The sequence below is a fragment of the Myotis lucifugus genome, unplaced genomic scaffold (assembly GCF_000147115.1).
Source record: "Myotis lucifugus unplaced genomic scaffold, Myoluc2.0 scaffold_2441, whole genome shotgun sequence".
Classification (NCBI taxonomy): Eukaryota; Metazoa; Chordata; class Mammalia; order Chiroptera; family Vespertilionidae; genus Myotis; species Myotis lucifugus.
The window spans coordinates 15856-23568 of record NW_005873489.1 but is presented as its reverse complement, the minus strand read 5'-3'; the positions used below and the strand labels follow the sequence as shown (position 1 = coordinate 23568).

The window sequence follows — 7713 nt, the reverse complement described above, 5'->3', positions numbered from 1 at the left end:
AGGTGCTGGCAGGCTGGTGGATGTGATGGGAATCGGTGGGCGTTTATCTCTGAGTAGTCTCTGTTTTTACTGAAATAGGAAGCAATGTCATCAGCCAAGAGTGGGCACGAGAAGGTCTTGTAAGTTTGAAGAACTCTCCTTGAACTAATTTGTTTCTCCTGGAACTTTGTCTCTGCGTGGGAAGATTCCCATTAGTGACTACTCCCTTTTCTTTTTCTTTTTTTTAAAATTGTTTAAACTCAAGTATTACATATGTCTCCTTTTTCCCTGATTGGCCCCTCCCCAGGAAAAGTCCCCACCCCTCAGTGTCTGTGTCCACTGGTTATGCTAATATGCATGCATACAAGTGACTACTCCCTTTTTTAATTTTTTCTCATTGATTTGCCTCTCATAGTTAGTAGACCCTTTTGAAAAAAATTATATTTTATTTTTCAATTACAGTTTACATTCAATATTATTTTCTACTAGTTTCAGGTGTACAGCTTAGTGGCTAGACAATCATATACTTTACAAAGTGTTCCCTCCAATATTTCCAGTACCCACCTGCCACCATACATAGTTATTACAGTATTATTGACTATATTCCCTATGCTGGCTGTACTTTATATCCTGTAAGTATTTTGTAATGGCCAATCTGTACTTCCCAATCCCTTTACCTTTTTTCACCAAGTCCCCCAATCCCTCTGCCCTCTGGAAATCACGTTTGTTCTCTGAATCTCATAGTACACTTTTCAAGTTGCTTTAAACTGCATTCCCTATTTCTCCAAAGAGTTCTAGCCCTTGCTTAGTTCATTTATATGATGCTGATTTTTGCAAGTTGACCTAGCAGTTCTTGTTCAACAAACCATATTTATATGTGGTCATTTTTTCCCCAAACAGGAGTAACATGTTGAGACGGGGCCAGCTCCCTCCAGGGCAGTATGGGCTTGTGCATGGCTGGTGCCCAAGGAAAGGAGCACCACGGAACTAACTGGGGTGGTTGGCCTTTGCAGTTTACTAGCAGTGGCTGCTACTCTTATTGAGCAGGTGCCATTTGCCAGGCATTTTACTCATTCATTAGCTCGCTTAGCCCTGTCAATAAACTCATGAAGGAGGTATTGTTATTAATCCTATTTTACAGATGAGGAATTTGAGGCATTGAAAGTTCAAGTTACTTATGCAAGGTCACAGCTCACACAGGGCCCAAACTCAAAACGCAGTCTCATCCCACCTCTGAGGGTGGAAGGGGAGACTTTGAATGTGTATCAAGATAGTTATGAAGCTCCCCACTCCCTCATTTCTTGACATACTTTCTCCCTTCCACATTCGGTTTTAAAAAACTCTCACAATTTGCTTCCTTCTTCTTCTGTTTTAAAGTAACTCTCATCTTGTTCTGCGTAGTAGAAAAGACAAACAAGCAATCAGTACTTACCTTGATTGATGCTCAACTTTCTCTTTTGCATTTGCTTTGCCATTCTCAGAGGTGCAGTCTTCAAAACTATTTCCAAACCTGTGGGAGATAATAAGAGTACGCTCTGAAGCTTGAAGGGAAAGGAAGAACAGAGTGTAAATCTCACCTTTGAGACACACAGTTAGATTCAACAGTTGTTTATTAATCTCTGGTCCATGCCAGATAGATAAGGAATTTAAAGAAAACCTATTGGGGTTGGGTGGAGATGGTCATATATCTAGACTATGACACAATGAAAACCAGTGCTTACATCTTGCACATTTCTCATTACCCTACATTGTGTCTCTCATGCATACAATTCCATAGGTAAGCTCATTCAAAGCAAGATTTCTCTGTAAACAGGAATAATTTGTAAAGAAGGAAACAGAAAATTGGGTTCTAAATGATTTGCTAGTAGATTCTTTGCACCTTTGACTGTATTTACTTCTTTTTAGTAAATAAGGGTGAGATAGAGAAAGATTAATGAAGGATGCCAACCACAGGACACTGCCTTCTTTACCTTTTTCAAAAAATAAAACAATGAGGGTAAACTTATGCAAATAAAAGATTATAAAGATGTCCTATCAAGGAATAAAATGCCTTCTAAATCTAAAGGAATCTTATTACTTTACTAGGAGCCCAGTGCACGAATTCGTGCACTTTGATAGGAACTGTGGACTACAAGGCTGCGTAGGCACAGGGGCGGGTTTCGGCCCCTCCTCTGTGCCCCTGCCTGGCCCCTCCCACCATGGCCCCCAGTCACCTGTCTGCCAGCAGCCCCACTCCTGCCACCTCTGCTCCCATGTGCTGCTGGTGCCTGCCCCACTCGCATCCGCTGATGGCGCAAAGCAATTGGGGCCGGCACCAGCAGTGGGTGAAAGCAGGGCTGGCACTGTTAGTGGCTGTGAGTGGTAGCTGCTGCCCCAATTGCCCCTCAGGAGCAGGGGAAGGTGGAGAAGCCCTCAGGGGTGATCAGGGCTGGCAGCTGCCACTCACACCCACTGATGGCACCAAGCGATTGGGACTGGCGCCAGACACCGGCAGTGTGTCTGAGCAGCAGCTCCGGTGCTGGCTGTGGATGTGAGCAGGGCCAGTACTGGCAGTAGGTGCGAGTGGTGGCTTCAGCACTGGCAGTGGGTGCGAGTGGGGCTGTTGCCGGCAGCAGGTGTGAGAGGCAGCTGCTGGCCTTGATCTCCCCTCAGGAGCAGGGGGAGGTGGAGAAGCCCTGAGGGGCGATTAGGGCCTGTAGCCGTGCTCATACTCGCTAACGGCAGTGGGTCCGAGTGGCGGGTGGGACCATGGCACATGGGAGCAAAGATTTTTCGGTAACCACCAGAGGCTCGCCCTGATGACAGCAACCGATGCCCCACCTTGGTCTGGCACCCCTGCTCACCTGCTCCATCATCCCACCACGGCCGTCGCCCACCCTGTTCTGCGCACGTCCCCTGGTGGTCAGTGCACGTCATAGCGACCAGTTGTTTGGTTGTTCCGGTTGTTCTGCCATTTGGTTTATTTGCATATTAGCTTTTTATTATATAGAACTAGAGACCCAGTGCATGAAAATTCATGCCCTCAGGGAGTGGGCTTCCTTAGCCCCGGCCTGCACCCTCTCGCAGTCCGGGATCCCTCAGGGGATATCCGTCTGACGGCTAAGCCAGCAGTTGGAGCGCTAGCCTGCTGTGAGCCCAGCTTCGGGCTGAGTGGCACTCCCCTTGTGGGAGCGCACTGACTACCAGGGGGCAGCTCCTGCACTGAGCATCTGCCCCCTGGTGGTCAGTGCATGTCATAGCAACTGGTCGTTCCACCTTTTGGTCGAATTGCATATTAGCCTTTTATTATATAGGACTACTGGCATGGTGCATGAAATTCGTGCACGGGGTGGGGGGTGTCCCTCAGCCCCGCCTACACCCTCTCCAATCTGGGACCCCTTGGGGGATGTCCGACTGCCACTTTAGGACATGCCTCTCACAATCCGGGACCGCTGGCTCCTAACTGCTCACCTGCCTGCCTGCCTGATCGCCCCAACCACTCTGCCTGCCAGCCTGCTCGCCCCCAAATTCCCTCCCCACCGGTCTTCTCACCCCCAATTGCCCCCCCCACTGGCCTGATGGCCCCCAACTGCCTTCCCCTGCCAGCCTCATGGCCCCCAACTGCCCTCCCCTGCCGGCCTCAAGGCCCCCAACTGCCCTCCCCTGCCAGCCTTAAGGCCCCCAACTGCCCTCCCCAGCTGGTCTCCCGGAAGGTCTCCCATTCTAATTAGCATATTACCCTTTTATTAGTATAGATAGTCACACACGTTGAACCTTGGGAGCTGTTGGTTTTTTAAGCTTTAAATTTCATGCCTCCCCAAATAAACAAAACCCTGAACAATTCTGTTACCCTTTTCTTTTAATATATCCTTAGATAAGCAGAAAAGATGAGTGAGAAAGGAAGTTACCAAATGCTGCCCCCAAACTCTGAGTCATCTGGTTAAGCAGATCACGAGTAGATAAGACCACTGATGAGTAGGCAAACCCTGAGCAAGATCTAGCTAGAAGCTCAGTAAGGATAGGCCCAAACCTAACTGTCATGAATCAGTTTGACTTTAAAATTTTAAATTGTTTAGTTATAGAATCCAACGGTTACCATTTAGTTAACCAGAAAAAGGCCCCAGGGATCTGAGTACACTGCTGTAGGGACATGGAGCAACCTCTGGGAGCAGAATCCTTTTCCATCTGCAGCTCAGGTAGCCTGTGCTGTCAGCAGAAACCCCAAGATGGCATTCTTGCCTTAGTTTTCTAAATGACTCCTTTGCTTCAAAAATAAAACCTTCTGAAAACCTCACAAGGTTGGGTGACTTGATTTGGGGGTGGGGGAGAGGGAGAAAGTGACATTTTTTGTATTACCTTGTGATCAGTGCTTTCTGGGTGGGTGGCAGAGGCAGTGCCTACTGGATATGATTTTATTATTTATTTTTAAAAATAGATTTTTATTGATTTCGGAGAGGAAGAGAGAGGGAGAGAGAGATAGAAACATCAATGACTAGAGTGAATCATTGATTGGTTGCCTCCTGCATGCCCCACACTAGGGATGGAGCCTGCAACCCTGGCACATGCCCTGATCAGGAATTGAATCCCAATCTCCTGGTTCATAGGTTGGTGCTCAACCACTGAGCCACACCAGCCAGGCTACTGGATATGATTTTAGTATGCTATAGAGAAAATACTTGCTCACGATGATCTCTGCCTGCTGGTCAGCCATGCTGCATGCAAAGGGATTTTGAGACCCTCTTTCTATGCATTATCCTATAACTGAGGTTACAGGAAGTCCCCTCCTAGGCATCTGGGAGCAGGCACTCAGTAAGTCACTAACAGCCACAGATAAGAAAACTGGGCGTTATCTACTTAGCAGGGACCTGAAGGAAGGGGACACAGAAAAACTAAACTTTTGCTGAACCAGAGATTGAGGGGCAATAATCATTGCTGACTTTTTAATTCCATTTTATAGATTAGAGTCTCTGTTCATCTATCTTATTTTAATTTTCCTAACCATCATGTGTGATGTAGCAGTATTCCTACCCCCATTTTATACAAGATAAAATGCAGTTAGGGAGATGCCCAGAATTTTCCAACATTGTGTACAATCACACAAAGTGATCAGACCGTTGGGATGATACTGGAAAGAGTCAGAATGTCAGCCACCTCTCTTGGTCTTGTGTGGGCCCCCCCCTCCTAGGCAGCTGCTTCCCACTGATATTTAAACATGCTCAAACCTCTGCCATCACTTGCTGTGTTGTTAAATCCAATGTACATGTTCAAATCTCAATTCTCTTGATCTCTCAGCAGGAATGGACACTATTGACGATTTCCTCTTTCTTAAAAACACTTTCCCCCTTCATTCTGAGATACATACACTTGTGATGAGGACCAGAATCCATAGCACGCTTCACACGGTCCTGGGTGGTTTGGGCACTGCTAGTCTTCCTAGCTTCTTCTTATACCAGGTTAGCCCCTGTCCCCCAACCACAACTTGTTCTATTCATTCCCTCTGGCTTCCTGGCCCTCCCCCGTACCTTTTCATCTATCAGATCTCAGGTCGAGGGCCAGCCCAGGCAAGACTTCTTTGAGCCTCTCCTCTTTCCCACCCTAAATCAAGTTCCTTTGCTATTATCCACTTTCAAAGAATGGTCACCACCCTTCAGAGTGCTTATCTGAATTTGTCACTATGCATTCCTTGACACGATTATTTGATTAATGGGTATCTTCTCCCATAATATTCTAGGCTTGGTTTCTGCACATCATTTTAATAGTAACTATAAACACAGGGCCTCGCATATAGTAGGTGCTCAGCAAATATTTGTTGAAAGACTGAAAATGAGAAAGAAATAGCAAGTTCAACTTCATCTATTTCACTATTTTACCTAGTTTAAACCATCCTATAGATTTTCAGGGAGAGCTAATATTATCTATTTCACACTTCAGGGGTTTTAAAGAATAATTTTTAATTTGGTTACTTTTTAATATCATCAAACAAGTCCCATACTTGTGTTTTTTTTTTCCTTAAAAAATTAGTTTTTAAATGTAAAAAAACCCCACAAACAAACAAGGTGATATAACCTTAAAAATAAATATCTGTCCATTGGAACTCATATTTCTCTTAAGTAGACTTCCAGATATAGCCCACAAGCTAACAAGTTGGGCTTTTCATATCAGGAAAAGGAGAAAGTTCCATAGAAAGAATCCCTTTGGAAGGAGATGAATTTCCTTGCCCGAAGCAGAGGAGAGCTGACTCAATGCCAGCTGCTGAGAGGATTCATGAAAATTTCCTGTTAAAATTTGATCCCACTCAAGTTGACATGAAACTACAGGTGATTTCACCTATGGCTGCACTGCTAGCTATTTTACAATAATAGCATTGTCTATACTGCTCCAGCCACGAGGAAACAGGGAAGATGCATGCACGGATTGCTTCCTTTAAATGGTTTGCTTGGCTGAGTGTATTTTAAAAAATTATCCTAGTCACCTAGAAATTGATAATATAATCGCTACTCTTCTAGGTATTCAAACATGTTTTAAAACTATAAACTGGGTAAATTCTACACAGCTATACAAATATAAGGTAATATTATTACAAATGTAACTGTTGGAGAGTGGACTGAGAAGAAGGAAACTGAATGTCAGCAGGAAAACAGTCCAGTTCAATGGGTGGCTCAGTGGTTGAGCATCCACCCATGCACCAAGAGGTCCCTCGTTAGATTCCCGGTCAGGGCACATGCCCAGGTTGCAGGCTCAATCCTGGCGGGAGCTGTGCAGGGGGTAGTCAATCAATGTCTCTTTCTCATGGATGATTCTATCTCTCTTTCTCTTTCCCTTCCTCTCTCTCTAAACTCAATTAAAAAAACATATTTAAGTTAGATGGGGCAAAAGTAACTGAGACTCTATCTCAGAAAAGTATTATGACAGTCAAATTACAATGTTTTAATCACACAAAAACATAAAACATTCTATAGAAATTCCTTAGGGCCAATCTGACAAAAAGCTTTTAAAATAAAGAAGCTGGCCCTAGCCGGTTTGGCTCACTGAATTGAGTGTCGGCCTGTGGACTGAAGGGTCCCGGGTTTGATTCCTATCAAGGGCACATGCCTAGGTTGTGGGCTCAACCTCCAGTAGGGGGCGTGTAGGAGGCAGCTGATCAATGATTCTCTCTTATCATTGATGTTTCTATCTCTCTCTCCCTCTCCCTTCCTCTCTGAAATCAATAAAATATATAAAGTAAAAGAAGCTAAAATTCATAAGCATATTCTTTTTTTTTTTTTAAATATGGAACGCTTCACGAATTTGCGTGTCATCCTTGCGCAGGGGCCATGCTAATCTTATCTGTATCGTTCCAATTTTAGTATATGTGCTGCCGAAGCGAGCACAAGCATATTCTTTTAAAAAATATATTTTATTGATTTTTTACAGAGAAGAAGGGAGAGGGATAGAGAGTTAGAAACATCAATGAGAGAAACATTGATCAGCTGCCTCCTGAACACCCCTCACTGGGGATGTGCCCACAACCAAGGTACATGCCCTTGACCCGGATCGAACCTGGGACCTTTCAATCCGCAGGCCGGTGCTTTATCCACTGAGCCAAACCAGTTAGGGCCATAAGCATATTCTTCATATTAAATCAAATAATTGCTAAATCTAATATTTGCACTTAAAAATGACATGGTTGTTCTGAAAACAAATTTGCAGTTAATGAAATGCAACATTTCAGTGGACTTTACTTTTATTACAAATGTATACATTGTTTTCTCTTAA

General features: G+C 44.5%; 1 non-coding gene across 1 annotated transcript; it reads right to left on the bottom strand.

The window, feature by feature from the left end:
- Positions 1-7221: 7221 nt before the first annotated feature.
- On the bottom strand, positions 7222-7328 carry LOC111824570. Its single transcript, XR_002827677.1, has one exon. It is a non-coding gene; the product is annotated as a U6 spliceosomal RNA (small nuclear RNA).
- Between the last annotated feature and the right edge of the window lie 385 nt (positions 7329-7713).